Below are 23041 nucleotides of genomic sequence, written 5' to 3' on the forward strand. Positions count from 1 at the left end.
AGTCGCCAGCCATGGCGTCCCACGTGTCTGATACCCATGTAGTGGGCAGGACATGAAGAGTCGAAAGGGAAGATTAAAAGCCCCTGCTGTGTAGATCAGAGATGACATCATAGGTCACAAGCAAGGTCCTGGGGGGCGAATGTACGCCCTAAATATCCGCACACTCATTGGCGAGCTAGAAAAGGGCCGAACTCGATTTGCCACATGTCATCCGTCCATCCGGAGCTATTTGTTACAGTCCCCTAAATAACCAGCCTGAGTTGGTGGATCATTTAGCTGCTCCTTGAGGCCATTGTGTCGACATAATAAGAGCCACGAGCTATGGCCACGCAATATAAATGTGGATATACCAGATATCACTTGTCTGTTCTATTCTGGAATTCTCGAATACGCAGTATAAACGTGCGTGTTCAGACATCCCACGCCTGATTTGGGCAATGCGGCCCATTACCCATCCTTACCTATTGATTAGACCACACTTTACTGTAAGGTTTAGGAATTAATCTTCAGTGTCATGTAAATGACATGATGGATGATTAGATCACAGGATGACCCCAATACCTACTCAGAGATCAATCTCCTATAAATACCGAAACCCTGGGTAGTGCAACGGTTAGACTCCTTCTTGTGAAGCAGGCACTTTGTAAGAAATAAGGAAGATATATCAATAATATAGACTAGTGGACTATGGGGATTTTTAACCTTCGAACCACCTAAAAAAGGAGTGACCATCTTTTCCTTGCAATTAGTTTCCACATTCTAGATTGCTATTATTTTCATATTACGGTTTATCAATTTGCACTGATCCATCCTATTTATTCGTATAATTATCTGTTGGCGAAAAACTACGTCAACAATTTGTGTTATATTTTTTTATTTTATATAATGTTATTAATTATATATATTAGTAAAATTTAAAAAATTTGTGACTTGCTATTTAAATCTTTAAACATAGCTTCAATAGGTAATGTTGCTGTCAATGTTAGAACTTGAAATGTTTGGATTATTAGTGGCTTTTATATTTTATTTTCTATAACTAGCTAGCTTGATATTTTGTTTGATAATTATGTAACTAGTTTAATTAATTATATAACTGATTTTTATTTGTTTTTGTTTAAGCTTTTTAGTATGGTTGTTGATTTAGTTTCCAATTTGGTATTGATTTTGGGTGACTTCAAGAGTAATATTGGAGGTGAGTAATCTTTAAATTTTATTTATTACTATTGCAATATTTATTTATAAAATTAGAGTTAAATCATGCATGTTTACTTTGGTGAAGTAGGTTTTGGGAAATTTGTTATTAGTTGTGATATAAGAATGGAATTATGTCTTTGTTTGTATTAAATTTATAGATAATTATAAAATTGAGATATGCTACAAAAACAAAGAAAACTTTGCCATTTTTTTTTATAGATTTTATTAATTGTTTCCTTTTTCAATTTGTAGACTATGTGAAGATATTTTTTGTGTTATTTACAGGTTTTAAAATTTTAGGAAATGTTAAAATGCAGTTGTTATGCTGCCAAAATTTTGTTAGACTTGCGAAAATTCATTAATTAAACTTCAATTATGTTGGATGTCGTAGAAAAAAGAACTAGGAGTGGAAGATATAGAGGGATATGAAATTTGGATAAGTGTGCGAGAAACGAAGAAGACTCTTGTCAAAGATAATTTGGACAAAAAAATTGAAGAAAGTTGTAAGTGTTTAAAAGTAAAGTAGGAATTTTTTTTTAAATGTTGTTACAAGTTACTAATTTAATCTATCATTGATTTATTTCGCAGAATGATCTAAATGACAAAGTTACTAGTAGCCAAATTGTCGCCAAGGGTCGGGAGGACATCTTGTCAATCTAACAAGAATAGTTAAGCCGATTGATGACTTAAATTTATTAGTAAGGCTATTTTGTTTATACATACCTTTAGTTTTATGTGAATATATATATATATGAATGTTTACGCTATTTTACTTAATTACAATTATTTGAATGTATATATGAATGATTAGGTTATTCTACTTAAACAATTAAGTGATTGTATAAATATTTAATTTTATAAGAATTTTAATTCTAAGTGTATAAATTTTGTGATCTTTATTTTTGTTATAAACTAAATGAAAATACATAAATAAAATTCAAAGCAATTAAAAATAGAAATTTGTAAACAAAAAAATAAATTTATATATAATTCAAATTTAATTTTAATTTTATTAAAATTTGGTGGATTTTTTTATTTTAAAAATAGACATTTAACTTCGGTTTTTATGTATAAACCAAAGTAGAGAGTATGTTGTTTACTTCAGATTATATAAAAAAACTGAAGTGGAAACACCTCAATATGGAGGTGCCACCTCAATATGAAGACCTTCCACTTCGGTTTATATGTATAAAACAGAGTAGATAGCCTACTTTCTACTCCAGATTTTATATAAAAAAACCGAAGTGGAAAGTCCATTTTCCACTTTGATTTTTCATCACTTTTTACTTCGCTCCAAACTACTTCAGTTGCGAATTTATGCAAAAACCGAAGTAGTTTCACCTTAAAAACCAAAGTAGTAGCCCATTTTTCTTATAGTGTATAAAAATTATTTAAGAGAAAACTATAACAACCCAACAATTTTATGTGAAGAAAGTAAAAACAAAAACAAAATAAAATCCCCAACTCTATCATTCGAACTGAAAAGCACTAACCAAAGGAAAGAATCATAAAATATGGTGTCATAGCTGTCCTCATTCTAACTGGTCAATAAAATCAATGTTTATAATATAGATATGTATTTATGGTATATGTTGTTTGGGAGATTGAGAAATAGTGAATGTAGTTTACTTGACGTCTAATCGCAAGTGTTATATGAAATGACCAATAAGAATTGGTAAGGATCCTTTGAGAGCGAAAAAAAAAGATAGAGATATGCTTTCTCTTCTGTGAAAGGAGAACACATAAACCAAAAGGTAGATGAGAACATTAATGGATTATCAAGTAAGCATATAAGCATATCCAATGCCATTATGTTGAGTGATGATTTTACAAGCACCAGCAATACTCTCTTCTCCAAAAACGTCCGTTCAATGAAATTGTGCCTGGCCTCGGATCCTTTTGTGCCCTTCGTTATGTATACATGTTGAAAAATATAATTCTTTTGGATGAAAGAAGAAAAATATACTTGAAATAATATATTAAATAATGATAGGTACTATTTGTTATCCTGTATTCTTGTAAAGTATCATTTTGATGTTAGATGAAATGAAATATAAGCATATGAACAATCCTATATACATGTAGACGGAGTTTAAATATAGAATGAATATATACAAAAAGAGGATCGAATATTGTATACCTCCAGCCATTGCTATTGATAACCTCGATCTAGCTTTAGATCTACAAAAGAAAAGAAACAGAAGTTAGAACGAGTACACGGACTTCCAAGCTCTCACTTACTCTTTTAGATGGAGTTGCTGAAAGTCAGAATGAGCAGTAAGCTTGGGGACCGGTACTTTATATTTATAGAGTGAGACCTACCATCAGAGTCTCTGTCACAGATTGAGATATTTTCTCAATCAGTTGGGATATGAAAAATCGGGTAACAACAAAATCAGGTAACAAACAATGTTGACCATTAATTAGAATATTTTGTCAATAAATTAAATATTGACTTTAATATATTAAATCAATTAGTTGTAACAAATTGATTTTATATACCAAATCTAAATAAATATTCTAACATTCTCCCACTTGGTCAGCATTTAAATGAATGTATTACTTAAGCCCGACGATCATCCCTGTTAGATAATAAACACATGAATCATGGCGATAGGTCCTCTTTTTATGACGAGTATTATCTTCCAATGTATTACAATATATTTATTACATAACAATGTAATTTATGTGGCTATGTACTTAAACAAATAAACCTTATGTTTATTCAGGTCCTATGAAGATAAAATTTTCTCAAATAAAATTAAGATGCGCATAAATATGAGAAAACATCAAAATAAGAGTTTCATTGATAATAACTTCAGTTTGTACAATAAATTTACATAAGGGAACCAAGTCCCATGTTCACTACATGATCCTTGAATTTATGAGGTGGCAAGCCTTTCTTCATAGGATCAGCAATCATCAATTCAGTGCTAATGTGTTGAATGACCACTTTATTTTCTTTAACACGTTCTCTCACGACTAAGCACTTGATGTCGACGTGCTTGCTTCGACTACCACTCTTGTTGTTCTTAGCAATGAATACAGCAGCTGAATTGTCGCAGAGCATTCTCAATGGCCTAGATATAGAATCTACAACTCTAAGGCCTGAAATGAAACTCTTTAGCCATACACCATGCAATGTAGCCTCAAAACACGAAACCAACTCGACTTCCATAGTAGAAGTAGCAGTCAAGGTCTGTTTGTTACTCCTCCATGATATAGCTCCACCGGCAAACATAAACACGTAACTAGAGGTTGATTTACGTGAATCAGTACAACCAGCAAAGTCTGAATCTGAGTAGCCAACTACTTCAAGGTTGTTGGTTCATCTGAACATGAGTTTGTAATCCTTAGTACCCTGAAGATACCTCATAACTTTCTTTGCAGCTTTCCAGTGGTCTAATCCTAGGTTACTCTGAAATCTTCCAAGCATTCCTATAGCAAAGGTAATGTCGGGTCGTGTGCACACCTGAGCATACATCAAGCTTCCAACAGCAGAAGCATATGGGATGTTCTTCATTTCTTCCTTTTCAAAATCATTCTTTGGGACACTGGCTCAAGTTTAATTTATCACCCTTAATGATAGGAGCAACACTTGTTGAACAATCTTTCATCCGAAATCTCTCTAAATCTTTGTTAATGTAGGTTTCTTGAGATAGACCTAGGATACCTATGAATCTATCTCGATGGATCTTAATGCCAATGACATAAGATGCATCACCCATATCCTTCATCTCAAAGTTCTTTGAGAGAAATTGCTTCGCCTCATGTAGCATGCCTTTATCATTGGTTGCAAGAATAATATCATCCACATATGAAACAAGAAAACAAATCTTACTCCCGCTGACCTTCTGGTATATACATTGATCCATGACATTTTCTTCAAATCCAAAAGAAGAGATGACATCATGGAATTTTAAATACCATTGATGGGACGCTTGTTTTAAACCATAGATGGACTTCTTAAGCTTGCACACCAAATGCTCACCATCACTAGAGGAGAATCCTTCTTGTTGTTTCATGTATACTTCCTCCTCTAGGTCACCATTTAGGAAGGTAGTTTTCACATCCATCTGCTGTAGCTCTAAATCAAAATGAGCAACTAATGCCAGGATAACTCTGAGGAAATCTTTCTTAGATACTGGTGCAAAGGTCTACGTGTAGTCACTTCCTTCTTTTTGAGTGAATCCCTTAGCAACGAGTCTCACTTTGTATCTCTCAATGTTGCCTAATGAGTCTTTCTTTGTTTTGAAGACCCATTTACACCCAATAGCCCTCGCCCCATTAGGCAACTCAACAAGATCCCAGACTCCATTGCTCTTCATAGAATTCAATTCATCATTCATGTCATTGTACCACATTTCCGATTCTTTGCTATTCATAGCTTGTGAAAACGTTTTTGGATCATTTTCGGCTCCAATATTGTAGTCAGATTCTTGCAAATACACAATGTAGTCACTAGGTATCGCCGATTTTGTCGTCCTAGTGGATCTTCTTAAGGCTACACCAGCAGGCTCTTGGGGAGCGAGTGGTTCAGCTTGTTGTTCAACAATTATAGGCAACTCTTGAACAACTTCATCCATTTGAACTTCATCATTGACTTGTGGATCTTTAACAATTGGTTGTGGTGGTTCAACATCCATTTGGACTTCAGGGCTGTTATGAACCACAATCAATCTTGCTCTTGAGGTAGAGGGTTCTGAAGGATCTTTCTCAGAACCTAAGTCCTTGGATTGATCACTCCCACTAATCAAGGCATTTTCAAGAAATTTTGCATTCCTTGATTCCACAATCCTAGTGCTATTAGATGGACAATAAAACTTGTAACCTTTAGACCTTTCAGTGTAACCAATAAAGTATCCACTTATGGTCCTTGGATCTAGTTTCTTTTCTTGTGGATTGTATACCCTAACTTCAGATGGGCATCCCCAAATGCGTACATGTTACAAACTCGGTTTCCAACCTTTCCATAATTCAAAAGGAGTTTTGGAGACTGCCTTGGTTGGAACTCGATTTAATATGTACACGAATGTCTTTAGAGCTTCAGTCCACAAGGATTTAGGAAGTTTAGGATTGCTGCTAAGCATACTCCGCACCATGTCCATCAATGTTCGGTTTCTCCTTTCTGCAACACCATTTTGCTCGGGTGTACCGGGCATGGTATATTGGGCAACAATCCCAATTTCTTGAAGAAACTTTGCAAAAGGGCCAGGTACTTGTCCATCTTCAGTGTCTCTACTATAATATTCTCCACCTTAATCTGATCTCACCATCTTAATTTGCTTATTGCATTGTTTGTCTACTTCAGCTTTAAATATCTTAAAGACATCTAATGCTTCACTTTTGTTATGAAGTAAGTAGATATACATGTAGCGTGAGTAATAATCTATGAAAGAGATGAAGTATTTCTGACCATATGATACCATGTCTGGACTACATAGATCAGTATGTATGATTTCTAATAGGTCGGAACTCCTATGGACACCACTTTTCTTAGACTTGGAGGTATGCTTTCCCTTAATGCAATCCACACAAGTATCAAAATCAGTAAAATCTAAGGTATTGAGTACCCCATCTTTTACTAACCTTCTAATTCTATCAATGGAGATATGTCCCAATCTCCGGTGCCATAATGTATAGGAGTTCTCATTCCTAACACATCTTTTATTGCCAGCAAGAACGTGCACAGTATTATAAGCGGTATTGTTTTGTAAATTAAGGCAGTAAAGAACATCAGACAAAATACCATTTCCAACACATTCAGATTTATTATATAAATTAAAATATTTGTCTGAAAATGTAAAAGAAAAACCAAAAGGTACAAGTCTTGAAATGGAAATTAAGTTTCTAGAGAAACTTGGTACATAAAATGTCTTTTCTAACTTTAAAACAAAACCGCTTCCTAAAACTAAATGGCACGTTCCAGTAGCCTCCACATGTGAGCCCATCTTGTTTCCCGATAAGATGCTTTGCTCACTTCCCACTGGCTTCCTTAGGTTTTGCAAACCCTGCAAGGAATTTGAAATGTGAATTGTTGATCCAGAATCAACCCACCATGTGTTAATATTAACATTAGCCATATTAGATGCATAACATACGAAGGAAATTGGACTACCTTTGTCGTCCATCCATTTCTTGAACTTGACGCATTCCTTTTTCACATGTCCCTTCTTTTTGCAGAAGAAACACTTGATGGAATCCTTCTTTATATCGCCTTGGGGAGGCACTTTATTTTTCCCCTTGTCCTTCTTGGATGGTTTGCGTTTCTTGCCTTGGGTGGCCATGTGAGCACTCTCACCTTGTTCCTGCAGGAGCCTTGCTTCTTCTTGAGCACACATGGTTATCAGTTCATTGATACTCCATTTGTCCTTATGTGTGTTGTAGGAAATTTTGAAAGGCCCGTATTGAGGAGGAAGATGGTTAAGGATGTAGTGGACCAGGAAGGTGTCAGGAATGACTACATCAAGCTTCTTCAGTTGAGTAGAAATGTTCCTCATCTTTGAAATATGTTCTCTAACTCCTTTAACACTAGTGAGTTTTGTGGATGAGAACTGGTGGATGAGGTTGTTATAAAGTGGTTTGTCCGAAGTGTCAAACTACTCATCGATCAGTTTGATGAAGTCTTTGACTTTCTCAGGTTGCTCAACCGATCCACGCATTGCCAGAGGGATCTTGGACATGATGAACATGATGCTGAGGTGATTGGACTGCTCCCATTTTTCATATAGTGTGATCTGAGCAACAGGGCTAGTTGCAGTGATTGCAGCAGGTTCGTCCTTCCTTATTGCGTAGTCCATGTCGGCGCAGCCTAACTGAAGAAGAACTCATGCGTTCTAGAGTTTGAAATTATCACCCCTAAGCTAAGGAATTTTGGTAAGGATTTCAGCGAAACTAGAGGATGATGAAGAAGCTGCAGGAATAGGATTACAAACATAGATTTTGAAGATTGAGGCTTAATGAAGTCATGTTTTACCAATGTATAACATGCTGAAGAATGAAATTTTATTAAACAAAAATTGCCTGTGGGCTAAATTTTTAATTTAATAAAATTGGATGTAAAGATTATAGATTATTCAAACGAATTATTTAGGCTAAATTAAGGTTTGATACTTCTATCTTTATTAAACTTTATGATAAAACTATTAAATTAATTTTCATAACTCCTGTGGGTAAATTAAGAAAATTAATTTAATATATTATCCTAATTAATTATATAATTATAATAAAATCCTTGTGGGGTAAAATTATTATATCTATATAATTAATCACAATTTATGTCCATTATGTGATCCTTTCAAATTAATATATAATTTTATATAATTAAAGATGTTGTGGCTACTCCCTAATTGTTTACCGAGTTTTTCGGAAATGAATACAATCAGAATAATAAAAAGATAAGAACTGTAGAAGTGCTGAAATGTAACTAAACAAACAGTGTTTTTATGTGGTTCAGGCGTTAACAAGCCCTAGTCCACGAGTCGATGTTATTATACTTGGAAAGGATTATAGTAAGATGGCTGGTGTACAAGAACTTCGCACACTCACAGTGTTTCTCTCGGGTTCTCTTGAAGAAGATGAAGCTAGAGAGATTTTAGTAGAGTTCTTGCTATGTGATTTTTTGGCCGTCCCCCTTCTTGTAAAATGAAGGGGTCTTTATAGCTAGGGTTTTGGATTAAGGTTTTTCTCTACGTACATGAGTCTTAATTACACCAGCCATAAATAGGGGATACAATTACTGTAGTAGCATGGCTACAAGACTCTATGTGTGTATATTTACGTGAAAGTATGGGGAACACACAAAGTCAGCCGTCTTTTCCAAGTTGTCAGCGGAACAGTAGGCGAAAAGGTACCCTTAGGCGTGCTGGGATGTGTGCGGCTTTGACCTGACGGGCGTGTCAGGAGGGATCCTGTGTCAGGTGGATATCATTCCAAATATGCCTCCTCCAGGACTCGACCGCTTGTTTTGTTCCGTGCGAGGCACAGAACTGTTTCCGCGGAGACCACTCGAAGAGCTTCTCCTGGAAGGGGCTTCCCCGAAGGATACCCCTTCGGGAGTCCGGGAGAGTTGACGAGTTTCCGTGTTGTGTTTGCTTGGAAGAGTAATCCGGACACTAAACGGGAGAGGCAAAGCCTTTCTGTCCATCCGCGAGCTCTGGTCACCTACCGTGAAAGACATTGGTAATTCTGCTTCCCCGAGGATGTCGATCTAACTGCTATCCAGAAATCTGGATAACACCAATTATGTAAAATTATATGGTTCACTAGACATTATGTTTCAGGCTCTAAGGAAACCTAAGAACAATTTCGTTATAACATAATAGGAAATCACAGAGAGTAGTGCTCCTATTGTGGTCGTCCGAAGATCATTAAAAACCGTTCTAGATTGAGCATTTGTCTCAGTTTCATGCGTTCTTATGTCAACTACAAAATTGTTTATGAATTATTCATAATTTTATTCACCCTAAATGTTTTATGAATAAATTATGAATATTAATGTGCTAAATATTATTCAACCTATCTTAATGTATGAATATAATCTAAATATATCTAGCATAATTATAGAATATACAACGTATTTAAAATTATAAAGTCATACGTATAAAATTAAACATAATTATACTAAGAATAAATTTTGCATGAAGAGCAACAGAATAATCATACAAATTAGTATAATTAAATATATGTACGAAAATAAAGACAATAATTCCATATATATACTTAGTGGTAGAAAAAAGCATGCTAAATAAGACAATAACATCTGTTGACGCGGTTCTTCGCCAATAGGTAATTAAGAAAATAATAGAAAGGGATTAGTGCTAAGTGATGAACCGAAATAGATGAATGATCTTAATATGAACTGAGGGTATGACTACATTTTTGGGTGGTTCAAAGGTTAAAATCCTTCTACTCCACCAGCCAATATTATTGCTATATTTCTGGTATTCTTTACACGATATTTCGTTACACAATATTATACAACCCTTTGCAACTCCCAGGGTCTCCATATTTATAAGAGAGGGCACCTGGGAGTTGGTAAGGGGGGTCATCCCCTGACCTGCTTACCCATCATGTCACTTCTGTGACATTCATGATTAATTCCTAAAACCTGACAGATGAAGTGTGGTCTAATCAATAGGTAAGGGGGATAATGGGCCGCACGGCCCAACACTACAACAATTTTTCTCAAATATTACATTAAAATATAACATAATTTTAGAAGTGCTATTGATAGGACACACGGAGAAAAAAGACACGGGAAAAAAAAATTTAGGCGGCAAGTGAAACACTTTTTGCCGCCTGAAATTGACAAAAGAGAACAGCAAATGAAAAAAAAAAAAACTTATCCCTAATCTCTCAGTGCATCTCTACCAGCGTGCCTCTCTCTCTCTCTGGTAAATCCTCTCTCTCAAATCCCTAATCTCTACCAGCGTGCCTCTCTCTCTCTCAAATCCCTAATCCCTAATCTCTAATCTCTCAGTGCATTCAGTCTCTCTCATTTGCTCTTTCTCTAATTCGCTCTCTCACATTCTCTCGACTTTCTAACCCTCGCGCCGTTGAACCACACCACAACAAAACCCCTGCTGAAGCCTCCCTCACACCGGTACTCAAGCAACTGAAGCACACCACGACCACGCCCGTGCTGTAGTCGTTGAGTCTCTCGTCCCCCCCTCTCTGTTTATCTCTCCCGCTGGCTTTTCCGTTTGTCTCTGTGAGGTATAATTTGTTTTTTTTTTTCAGATTTCAATTTAATATCAAGAAACCATTTTGAATATTATCAATATATATATATATATGCTTGTGTTGGAATTATTTCTAAAATCCTGACTTTCATATATATAGGCTGCTTTGTGGAGATATTTGCGACATTTTAATCTTGTGAGTGATTTTCTTACTATGTGCCTGGTTGAATAAACTCTTCTCTTTCGGCATTAACATATTTCCTTCATGTTGTACTAATAAAATGGATTTATATAAGGTTGATGCCATTCCCAACCCATCGGAGGAGCAACTAGTAGATGTTGTGCAGAGGCATTTCATATCACAGGTACTGGTCTTCATCATTTTGCATAAAGATTAATTGTGATTTTTTGTTAAAAATTTTAGTCTTACCGTTTATGATGATATAATATTATATAGAATATGATGACTCTTTTTAAATTTGTAATTGGAGAGTTGACATGTATTTTGCTCTCTTCAGGTTGCAGGTGGTGATGGAACCGCAGGGTGGCTTCTTGGAGTTGTTTCTGATCTCAAGTTATCTCATCCACCAGCAATTGCAACAGTGCCCTTAGGAACAGGAAACAATCTTCCATTTGCAGTTGGCTGGGTAGGAAGAACATGAACATTTCAAATCATTTCTACTTGTTCATTATACCTGTTAAAGCTTTCTTTACCGATTCAGATATATATACATATATATATATATGTAAATATCATTGTGGCATATCCTTTCATCTTGTTTTGACTCATAAGCCACTTCTTGATGATATGTTTGATGTTGAGCTGAATCTTTTAATGTTAAAACCCCTGAAAAAGTGTTGATATTCACATTTAATGAAAAAAAAAATCATACTTTATTTAAGCTACTGAGTACAGAAACTATTTTCATTTACCGTGTTATGAACTTCAGTTTAATCAGTAGCCATATTAATTGGTGCTACAGGGGAAGAAAAATGCTAGGACAGATGAAAATGCGATAAAGTCATTTTTGCGTCAAGTAATGGATGCTAAGGAAATGAAAATCGACAGGTCAGAGCAGTTGTTACTTTCTTTAGCACTTATTTTTTTTTCTATGAATCTTCTGTCGTTCTCGATTGTAGGTACTAATTGTTGTTCCCTATTTGATTGAGAATAGCTGGCATATTATGATGAGGATGCGGGCTCCAAAAGAAGGTCCATGTGACCCTATTGCTCCTCTCAAATGGATATTTTTTGCTTGCTTTTATATGAATGTTTCTCTTCTTATTCAGGCTTGCTTATTCACGAGGTAGCCAATATACTTAGCAGTTATTTTCTATTTTATTTATGTGTCTTTGTTCCTTGCTTTGATTTTGCATTTATGTGATAGATTGCAAAACCTTGTTATGTGCAAGCTAAAAATCAAGGATTCAATATCACAGTGGAGTGATTTCTATGACACATGGGTCCTTTTTTTAACTTTTAAAACAATTGCATCTGCATGTGACACTTGTTGAACTAAAAACTTTCCCTCTTGTTTAAAGATTCAGAGTCTTTTTTTTTTTTTCATTATGCTTGTAAGTTTAAAAATTGGGATGGCAATCAGGTGTTTAATGGAGTTGTTGATAAAAATTCAGGGCTGTTTTTAAGCTTTCCTTGGTTCTATTTATGTTTTGTTATGACTTGTTTAGATTGAGAATTTAGGTTTTGGGATTTTGAAAAATGGTTTCGCTATCTCATTCTCTAGTTGTAATTCTGAAAAACGAGTTTCAGATCTTCTTTGGATGCTGATTCAAGTGACATGCATTTGTTTTGTTCAAACTGAAATCAAAATCGTATTGAAAAACACAATATTATGTTCTACAAATCTTTCTACTGAATTCCAAATAAAATAGAACATGAATAACTTGTATAGGGTAATTTAATGTGCTCTCAGCTTTATTTTGTTTTCATGGGAGTTTTTGATGTTGGTTCTTTGCTAGGCACTTATTTTTGCGAAAGAATTAGCTATGCCTGGAAATGGAGAGAAAGAGTCAAATTTGAGCAAGAAAAACGCTCACAAACTCAATGATTTATAAGGTAATTTCTCAGTTTTTGCTGGAATAAATTAACAAATAGCAAGCCATTTTAGCTTTTGATGTTCATTACTTAATTGGTATAACTAATGAGAATACATGACAAACTTCTATATCTGTCTTTGTTCCTTGCTTTGATTTTGCATTTATGTGATAGATTGCAAAACCTTGTTATGTGCATAGAGGGAATCATATATTTTGAGAATGGTTTATTTATGGTTTTGCATTTTGAGAATGGGATTAGTCAATGAGTAATGATCTTGAAATTATTACCAGGTCGTTGAGCATGGTCTGGGACATCTGCCATTTACAGAAAAACAGGTGGTTACTCCAACTGGTAAGCTGACAGTCAAATGGAATTTTTTAGTTCTTTGTCCCTTTCAGTTTTCTGTTTTCATTTTTAATGGGTTCCTTCAGCTTATATGTGAAAAATTACTTATCATATTGTAACTTTTCCTTTTTTCTTTTTTTATATATATAAGTTAATCAATTTATATAAGTTAAACTCATATATATATATATTCATTTTTTGGTGTGTTTTCGGATAAGAAAAAATGTTTACATATAAGTTAAACTCATATATATATATATATAGAAATATGCTAACTCACTGCTTTATTCTCTGCAGATCAGATGAGAAGTCAGCATGTATAGCAATCTGCAACAAAATGGGATTAAAGGGATATCAGGTAAGTTTAGGCATTGAATTATTTTCATGATATGAAAATAAGTAGTCAATTTTCATGTTCCTTTTATTTATTCATTTTATTATATTGGTTTTCTTTTGTTTGGTGTTGTAAAGAATTTCATGTTGTGTGTGGTAGATTGGGAAAACAAAGGTATTTTTAAGAGCTGGGCAGATGGCTGAACTAGATGCAAGGAGAAGTGAAATCTTGGCTAATGCAGCAAGACGAATACAAAGACAAATCCGAACATATCTAACCAGAAAGGAATTTATTTCCCTAAAAAGAGCTACAATAAATATGCAGAAATATTGGAGAGGTACTCATTTTTACATTTCATTCTCTAATATTCAGCTATACCATGCAGCTTTCATAGGGAAAATATTTTAGTATCAATAGAGTAGGTAAAGTTAACAAGCGGTTAACAAGCGATTAACAAATCTAAAAAGATCTGGAAGTTTGTTACCTGGTTTAGTAGCGCTTCTATGCAACCATATCATCAAAAAAAAATTGAATCAGTAAAGAATAGATCACACATTAACTGAAAGGCTATCCTATTTGTACTTTAAAAGATTTCCTTGGACATAATACAATTATTCATACCAATATAACCAGGAGGACCACATTAACTAGAAATATTACCAATTCTCAGAGTTACTGTTTAAGATGTATTATTTTCCTCTGTTTACAACCCAACTTGCACGAAAGCAGTATGAACAAATGAGAAGGGAAGCTGCTTCAATTCGCATACAGAAACACCAGCGTACCCATATGGCAAGAAAATTATACACAAAACTACAGGCATCTGCAATTGTTATCCAGACTGGATTACGAGCAATGGCAGCTAGAAACAATTTCAGGCATAGGAGAAGAACCAAGGCTGCAACTTTGGTTCAGGTAATAATTTTCGTGTTGAGAGCTTGAAGGCTTATGGATTATGATATTATTTGTCAACAAATGCTACAAAATAAAAGAGAATTTGAGATCTTTCTAATAAAAGTAATGCCATAAGGAATTATAATGGTCTTCATTCTTTACCTTTGAATTACAACTGCTCCTTCTTTACAGACAAGGTGGAGAAGACACCATGCTCTTTCTACTTATAAACATCAAAAGAAGGCCACTCTTTCACTTCAATGTCTTTGGAGATCAAAGGTTGCGAGGAAGGAACTTAGAAAGCTCAAAATGGTAAGATTGGCTAATTCTGGAGTCACTATATTTAGTAACACTCATTCCATTACTATGATTGAAATATTATATGTAATATAGCTCACTAGAGAAGGAAAAAAAAAGATGCATTGCAAAAGAGATTGAAAAAATATTCTACCGCAGGGTTCAAGAGAAATAGGTGCACTCAAGGAAGCTAAGGAGAAGTTGGAGAAGCGTGTTGAAGAGCTTTCATGGAGACTAGAATTTGAAAAGCATTTGAGGGTAATATGCTCTCTTCCTACTGGTTTGACTAACATAAGCCTTAATTGAGGCTCAGCTAGGTTAAACGTTCCAAACTAATTTAATTGATTGCCTATAAAACATACCTTGAATTTGAATTTTCTTAAACATTTTTTGTCATAGAGTTTTTAATTACCTCAAAATTAATGAAAATAATGGTTGGAGAATGACAAATATATAATGAGACAATAATAAAGTTCCACCTACCTTTGTTTAATAGATTGATCTTGAAGAAGCTGAGGGGCAAGAAATTGCCAAGTTACAAAGCACATTACATGAAATGCAAGAGAAGTTAGAAGAACCCATGCTGCAGTCATTCATGAGAAAGAAGCAGCAAAGTTAGCAATCGAACAAGCTCCACCAGTCATAAAGGAGGTGCCAGTAGTGGATGATACTAAACTAGAAATACTGAGAAAACAGAATGAAGAACTAGTACACAGATAATTACACATATACACACACATACACGCTTTAAGCAGGCATGTAAGTGAGTTTATTCCCCACAATAATTCTGGTGGATGAGTTGGCACATTGATTATAATATTTTCATTAACCTATAAACTATTTTTCTTTCAAGATAACAAATGAAAGTGGTGGCAAGAACTTTTACTCTGTTCTGGGATAGATTTAGTACCAAAACCAATATAAATGTCTGCTTCTATGTTGGTTTTCTGCTAGCATGAACTGAAGTCTTTATAAAGCATATGCAAGGATTTGAATATGCAGGGATTTGACAATTGTTATTTAACATTTGAAATTGCAGACAACCTGCTGGCTGGGTTTGAATATGCAGGGATTTGACTATTTATTTAATGACTTGGTGCAGGATCTAAATAGATTTATTGATGAGAAGAGTGAAAGCAGAGGAGAAAAAATTGAGCGGGTATCCCTCTATTTTTTCTCTTATTTTTCTTTTCTCTTTATTTTTTCATTTTATCAAACAACTCATTTTCTTTCTCTTTATTTTTATGCATCGATTTCTTCAGTAATTTATCAACAAACAATGAGTACATTGACAGAATAGATTTTGAACTTGTAGTAACATATTCTTGAGAAATTTCTCTTGCCAAATTCCTATTTAAATAAAAATAAACCATTATGATTGATAATCTGAAATGATTGCTATTGAAACTGAAAGTTGAAACAACCTTAAATCATGTTGCCAACAGTAAAAACATAGGAGAAACTGTAATTGAAACCAGCTTTAATCATGTTGCCAACAGTAAAATCATAAAAGAAATCATATTAAACAGATTTAAAACTTGTTACACGACAGTGAACACTAAATTTGAACAACTGTGAAACTTGCCTAACACTAAATTTACTTCAGGCTTTCCTGAAAGAGTTCATAAATAAAATTAGCAAGTTAATTTGATGAAAACAAGCATTCAGATTTAAAGTTTATAAATAATGTTTTATAAGTTTTTATAAAGCATTCTGTCAGCGAAGCTCTTCTTAGAAGGTTCTAAAAACACAAAAGGCAAACCATAATAATAAAAAAATTGTTTCAGAAAATAATGCTTTTATGTTCAGAAGGTATATGCAGATATTAACAATTTATTAATGCTCTTTTTCTTTTTTAACTTGCTCATCAGCTTAAAAATGTTTTACATTGTTACAGGTATTGGGATATGATGTGAAGAATGTGAAAGCACTTTACAATAATTAATTGTTACATCATAGAAGAGGGATCATAGAATATATATATTGATTGTTGTATGTTCATTTGATTTTGATCAGCAGTAGCAGTTTTATAAGCTTAGGACACAAGTAATCCCTGGATTAAGGTACTGTATCAGCTTGCATATATTATGATTCTTGAACAATTTTTTCCCTACATTAAGTCAATGTTGTAGATTGATGGTCATGGAGATTAATTGTCATTGGAAGCCTACTTTTTTATGTTAAATTTCTAAAAAATTTACTATGAAATGTATTGTTATGAACTTATGGCATATACTATGGTGGAAGTTCAGTACATTTCGAAGAGCTATAACTAGTAGCCCATAATCTGGCTAAATGGGCAAGAAGAACAGGTGCCATGGAGAGCTGAACAATGAACATATCCCTACATGCATATTCCAAGACCACAAGGAGTTTGAGCAAGGTCAGTCTATGCCATTATCCATTTACATCTGGTGTGCTAGGGTCTTAAGTCTTTGTATTGTTGTTTATTTCTCTATTCTGTTAGCCTTTATATTATGTTAGTTTACTTTGTTTTTAGTGTAATTCCCAAGTTTAGGTCCTGGTGTAGTTTGTCTGTTCTAGTTCTTGTTGGCTGGTTCAGCTGTCTCTGTAATGTTATTAATCTATTTGGTTGCTATGTTTGACACAAGTTATAACAAAAAAAAAAAGATATCTAAACTCTATGCAGGCCATTTGATAATTGAAAATTCGCTTCCATATGCAGGCAATTTATTCATTCATTTAAGGTTGAATATATAAGAGTTTTATCCTAATTAATTGCTTATAAAGATATATTCTGATAGCATACTATCAGCATTATTACAAAAGAGAAAACTAATAACTGATCACAGCTGTAAAATACGGCTATAATATCACCTAGAATCAATGATAATTTCAACATTAAGTAATAGCAAAGTTTTATGCAAAATGTATTGTGTAGAAATATTCTTGTCCGCTCTATTTTACATTTCTGAATTGCATTTCAAAAGTTCTCTACATTTATTTTTCCTTCTTTGCATAATGGTTCTTAGATGGTTTTAAATTTTTTCCTTTTCAAGGTTGGCGCTAATCATTTTTTAGGGGGGGAATGATTTCTATTATTCCTCTTTAATGGGGAGTGTCTATGCTGCCTAAATAAATGCTTATTTATTTATTTTTAAATTTTAATTAGTCTATTTCATGATTTCTATTATTCCTCTTTAATGGTGGTAGGTGACATTACTAAAGCTGCAGAAGCTGCACTAAAGTTGGAGCGTGAAAGATTAAAAATGTTGGAAGAATTGGATGAAGGAAACAAGGCATTAGGATTGAATGTAAATAAGGTTTGCTCTCTATAAACTAGTATTTTTGTTTGGGATTTTCTTGCAGCATTCTTATAGAGTTTAATTGTTTAAGTATATTAAGCTTTAGTTTATCTTGACAGAAGGTTTCTACTGGTGTGAAAAAGTTATTGAGGGAATCATCTGGCCAGTACAGCGACTTCAGTATTCTTTAAATTCTCAGGTAAATCATGTAACTTACTATTTGTTTAGTAGGATATATGTTTTTATATATATCTATAATATTTTAGGTGAAAATTTATGATCTTTAAGAAAGTGTTAGATGGCACTAGATGCATTAGATCAATCCATATATGTTGTTTTAGGTTCAGATCACTTCCAGGACTTGTCAACCAAACCCAAAGGGATATCATAGAATGTAATGTCTGCTTTTATTAGCCTTTTCATTCTTCCATTTTATACACATTACTGTATTGAAGTCATAGGTTGTCTATGATTTTTCATGCTTACGTTTGACACTTCTATCAGATAATAGTACATATTCTTTGATTGCTTGATTGATGCTTTTGAAAGTATAATACAGATATATTTAATAAGAGCTAATAATTTCATTAATGCAACATGGATGACTATAGTTGCCACTTTAATAAGTTCTAATCTTCCAGTTTTATCAGATACTATATTGTGCAGTGACATAATATATCAAGTGACCGATTACACACATGCATAGGCACACACTGACACCTATACTTGGATGGACTGATAAAATCTTATAATTTCATTACTTCCAACATAGAAACCTAGAATTACAGCTTTCATGCATTTTTAATTAATACAAGGCAATTTGGTTCTGTTTTTTTATTTATAAAAGCCCTAGAATTACAACTTTAAGTAATTGCTGGTGTGATTCCATTATTACACTCGAATATTACAAGTGTGTAGATGTGACTGGAGCTTACAGTTCTCTAAAGACGGAGCTTAACATAAGCTTGACAGCAATAGGCCTTTTGTGGACTACAACTGGCTTTATTGCAAAGAGGATTACACATAGACCTGTGGAAGAAAGGGAAACAAGAAAGGGAAACAGGTATATGACAAATGCACAACAAATGGACTCACAACAAAGACAAGTGCATAAAGGATGATGAATTGAAGGATGGAGCAAGTTTCATGCATGGTTTATTTTGTGTATCTTGTAATTTTTTGTTTTTCATTTTTGAAGTAAAAAATGTTCAAGATTATAAAACTTTATTATGTTATGCTTTCAAACTTGAGTTAGAACTAAGATCTCATGAAATAGACACATTCAGAGTTTGAATTAGTTATTGTTTAATGTAATACTTATGGTTTATCAATCTATTAAGAATTATATTTTATGATTAATTTTGATTTTTTTTTTATCAAAATACAATAATGAAAATCTTTTAATTAAAAAAAAACTTATAAGTACCATTATCACAATAAAAAACCTTAATATGTTATGATTTAGAAACATATTATAAGCGTAAAAAATTGTTATGGTTTATATAATATAACAAACTAAAAATGTTATCAAAATAATCAAATGTAATAGTTGAAAAGTGTTATGAAAAAAGTACAAGATTAAACTTCAAATTTATAACCAAAAACTCTATTTAAATGTTATTATTTCAATATTATAGCACCTAAAAATGTGTTATTGAATAGTTTAAGATAACACTGAACATAACATTCAAAAACTGTTATAGAAAAGACTAGACTTTTAATAACAGGGGCTATGTTAGCATTTTCAGAAGTGCTATCAATAGTCCCGGTTAACAGTTTTTAAGTGTTATGAATACTGTTTTTTCTTGTAGTGCAACCCAGTCATGGGTGCCTGAACACGCACGTTCATGCTGCGTGTCCGAGAATTCAGGGATATATCAGACACGTGATTTCTGATATATGCACGTTTACATTGCGTGGTTGACTTCATAAGGGGTCACAGCTTCCAACTCCAGCTCGTGCCTTGGGCTGGATGCCTTCTTGGCCTGCGGTCTTCATATCTATGACTCGGCCCTTAAATAATCTTGATAAACTTTTGGCTACCTCGAGCTAAAGAGGTAGGACCTGACAACAGCAGCTCCGGCCACGTGGTATCCATGTGGCTAATATAATTATGCCATATCTCAGCTCGCTAATTGCCCGAGGAAAATTAGGGCGTACAACATCATTTACTGATTTGGTGAATTAATAAAATAATTGCACAAACTTAATTCTAAAACAAAAAGTAATTACATTCTTAAAATAGCCCAATTATTTAATATTACATGAATAAAAGAAATATACCATGTAATAAATACACCAAAATCAAGTAATTGCACATTTTAATTAATTTCCAAATATATAATTTACCAAAATTATATGTTTTAATTAAATTTGCAAAAATTAAAAATGAAATTTATTATCTAAATAAGCATTAAAATCAAGAAAATAATAAAATCCCAAAATAAATAAAAAATGTAATTTTTCGAAATTTTCTTTAATTTTTCTTAATTTTTTTTTTAAAATCTGCCACGGGGAAAACGACATGCGTTTCCCCTTAGAATCGTCGAAGGACTCGTCAAACGACGAGTCATTTTTCTGCAGCAGCGGGGAAAACGTTTCCCCGGTTTAGCGTCGTAGGACCCGTCAAACGACGGGTCATTTTTCTGCAGCAGGGGGGAAACAACATGTCGTTTCCCCTGTCTTCTTCCTCCAGCCGGGTCGAAATTGACCTGGTTTCTACATGCAGGTCGTATGGACCCGATTCAAAATTCGACTTTATAACCCCATTTTAATGTCGATTTTCAAGATTTTAAAGCCCATAATTCATGGAAATGAATAGATAAAGAGATTCATGGCTTTATATTTATTAAACAACAAATAAAAACCAATCATTAATATCAAAATTAAATTTCGGCCAAAACCGATTCTGAAGGTTAAAAACAAATTTTCAAATGTTGTTTTTATGAGTTTAAATCTCATTTTTTCATACAAAGATTAATTTGAGATCGTTAACTTGAAGATTTCTTAAATTTATTTGCAAAAACAACAATTAAAATATTCACTTTCAGTATCCAAAACTTTAGGCCAAAAAACTCAAAATTTTTAACTTGAGGACATGAAAGTGTATGCATATAGTCATTGCTTTATTTTTAAACTAGTTTCTCTAATAACAAATTATTAGAAACACTTACAAAAGATTTCTAAAGCAACTAAAATTGAGAAACAAATTTGAATTAACAATCTCCAATTTTCAACAATATATGAAACTATATACACGAATATATAATATATGTGTATAGATGAAGACATAGGCACATCTATACACAACAAGGAAAATGGGCTTTTACTTCGGTTTTTAAGCTTGATTTACTTCGGTTTTCACTAAAATTCGCAACCGAAGTAGTTCGGAGCGAAGTAAAATCTAGCTAAAAACCGAAGTAGAATCCCCACTTTCTACTTCGGTTTTTACTTAATAACCGAAGTAGAAAGTGTATATACGCTAGCATCCTGGGCACTTTGTACTTCGGTTTTTAGGTAAAACCGAAGTAGAAAGTGGGGATTCTACTTCGGTTTTTAGGTAAAACCGAAGTAAAATGTACACTTTATACTTCGGTTTTACCTAAGAACCGAAGTAAAAGGGGACTTTCTACTTCGGTTCTTAGGTTAAACCGAAGTAGAAAGTGGGGATTCTACTTCGGTTTTACCTAAAAACCGAAGTAGAAAATGCCCGCATTTTTTATTTAATATATGTTTCTAATTATTTTTAAATGGATGGTTTCTATTTTTATATAAATATATATATATATTTTGGCCTGATTTTATTTAATTAATCTAATTAATTTTTTTTTTTTGCCTAATTATTTTTCAACAATTTAATTATATAATATTACAATTATATATATTTTTTCAATTGAAATTGGTTAAGAATTTTTTTTGAATAAATATATGATAACTTTTATTAATTAAAAATGTTGTACATAAACATATAAAATACAAGTACTTAAGTAAGATAACTAGCCTTAACATTAATACATTTACATAGCCTTAACATTAATACATTTACAAAATACTAAACTTACAACTAAACAAAAATAGGCTTACTGATAAATGTATGGTATCAATTTGGCTAACCATTCGTGTTGGATTGGCAAGAGGTCTGCAATCTCACAATATTGCGTCTTCCCACCAAACTGTAAAATTAATAAATATAAATTAATTTCATAGATTATCGATAGCAAATAAATTATAAAAAATGAACTTACTTTTTCTTTTAGGGTAGTCATTGCATTTGATGCTCGTACAAGATCTCTAATGTACTTCAAGACATAAAAACCACATTCATGACTTTGTGGTTGTCTTGGACATGTAACATTGAATATCTTTGTGGGATTGCCGAGTAATGCATTGGAAGAAGCTCTATAATATGCACTATTTAAAAAGAAAATTATTAACAAAAGTTATTAAAATGTAGTAACATGTAATATTTGTTGCATATTAAGAAATATTTTAAAAAATTTAAAACTTACCTCATTATCATTGAATCAATTTCTTCTGGACGTTTGTGTGATTTCAATGGATCTAAGAACACGATTTTTCCTTTTGGCATAGCAATCACCAACATCCAATGTTCCCTAAAATAAGAAGTGTATGTTAAGTAAAATAATTAAATTTTTAATATATGACTAATCAAATAAAAAAAAATTACACTATTTCTTACCGTATGTTCCAAGGTATAAAGTAAAGTTGACCAACTCTATCCATGGTCGGCAGAGTATCCTCTGTTTCTATAGCATACCGCAATTTCAAAATTTCCTATAACAACAATACAAACAAACAAAATAATCAAGCATAAATCAATCCATCCTTATATCACCACAACACGCAAATTTCCCAGAGCCTACTTCACTATTTTTCAAACATAACTTTCACTAAATCTAATATGCATGATTACATTAGTCTTATCTTTATACATAAATCTTATAGTAAT

General features: G+C 33.1%; 1 long non-coding RNA gene across 10 annotated transcripts; it reads left to right on the forward strand.

The window, feature by feature from the left end:
• Positions 1 to 12055: 12055 nt before the first annotated feature.
• Positions 12056 to 20084, forward strand: LOC133801012 (uncharacterized). Of its 10 annotated transcripts, none has more exons than XR_009876695.1 (13): positions 12056 to 12954; positions 13227 to 13287; positions 13579 to 13639; positions 13775 to 13952; positions 14345 to 14530; positions 14702 to 14821; positions 14966 to 15064; positions 15303 to 15965; positions 16704 to 17189; positions 17981 to 18090; positions 18192 to 18271; positions 18984 to 19243; positions 19884 to 20084. It is a non-coding gene; the product is annotated as an uncharacterized LOC133801012 (long non-coding RNA). The 10 variants fall into 10 exon arrangements; XR_009876697.1 differs by lacking the exon at positions 19884 to 20084 and having other exon boundaries at positions 16704 to 16869; positions 17059 to 17189; positions 18984 to 19397; XR_009876700.1 differs by lacking the exon at positions 19884 to 20084 and having other exon boundaries at positions 16704 to 16869; positions 17119 to 17189; positions 18984 to 19397.
• The last annotated feature ends 2957 nt before the right edge of the window (positions 20085 to 23041 follow it).

Source organism: Humulus lupulus, chromosome 9, assembly GCF_963169125.1.
Source record: "Humulus lupulus chromosome 9, drHumLupu1.1, whole genome shotgun sequence".
Lineage (NCBI taxonomy): Eukaryota > Viridiplantae > Streptophyta > Magnoliopsida > Rosales > Cannabaceae > Humulus > Humulus lupulus.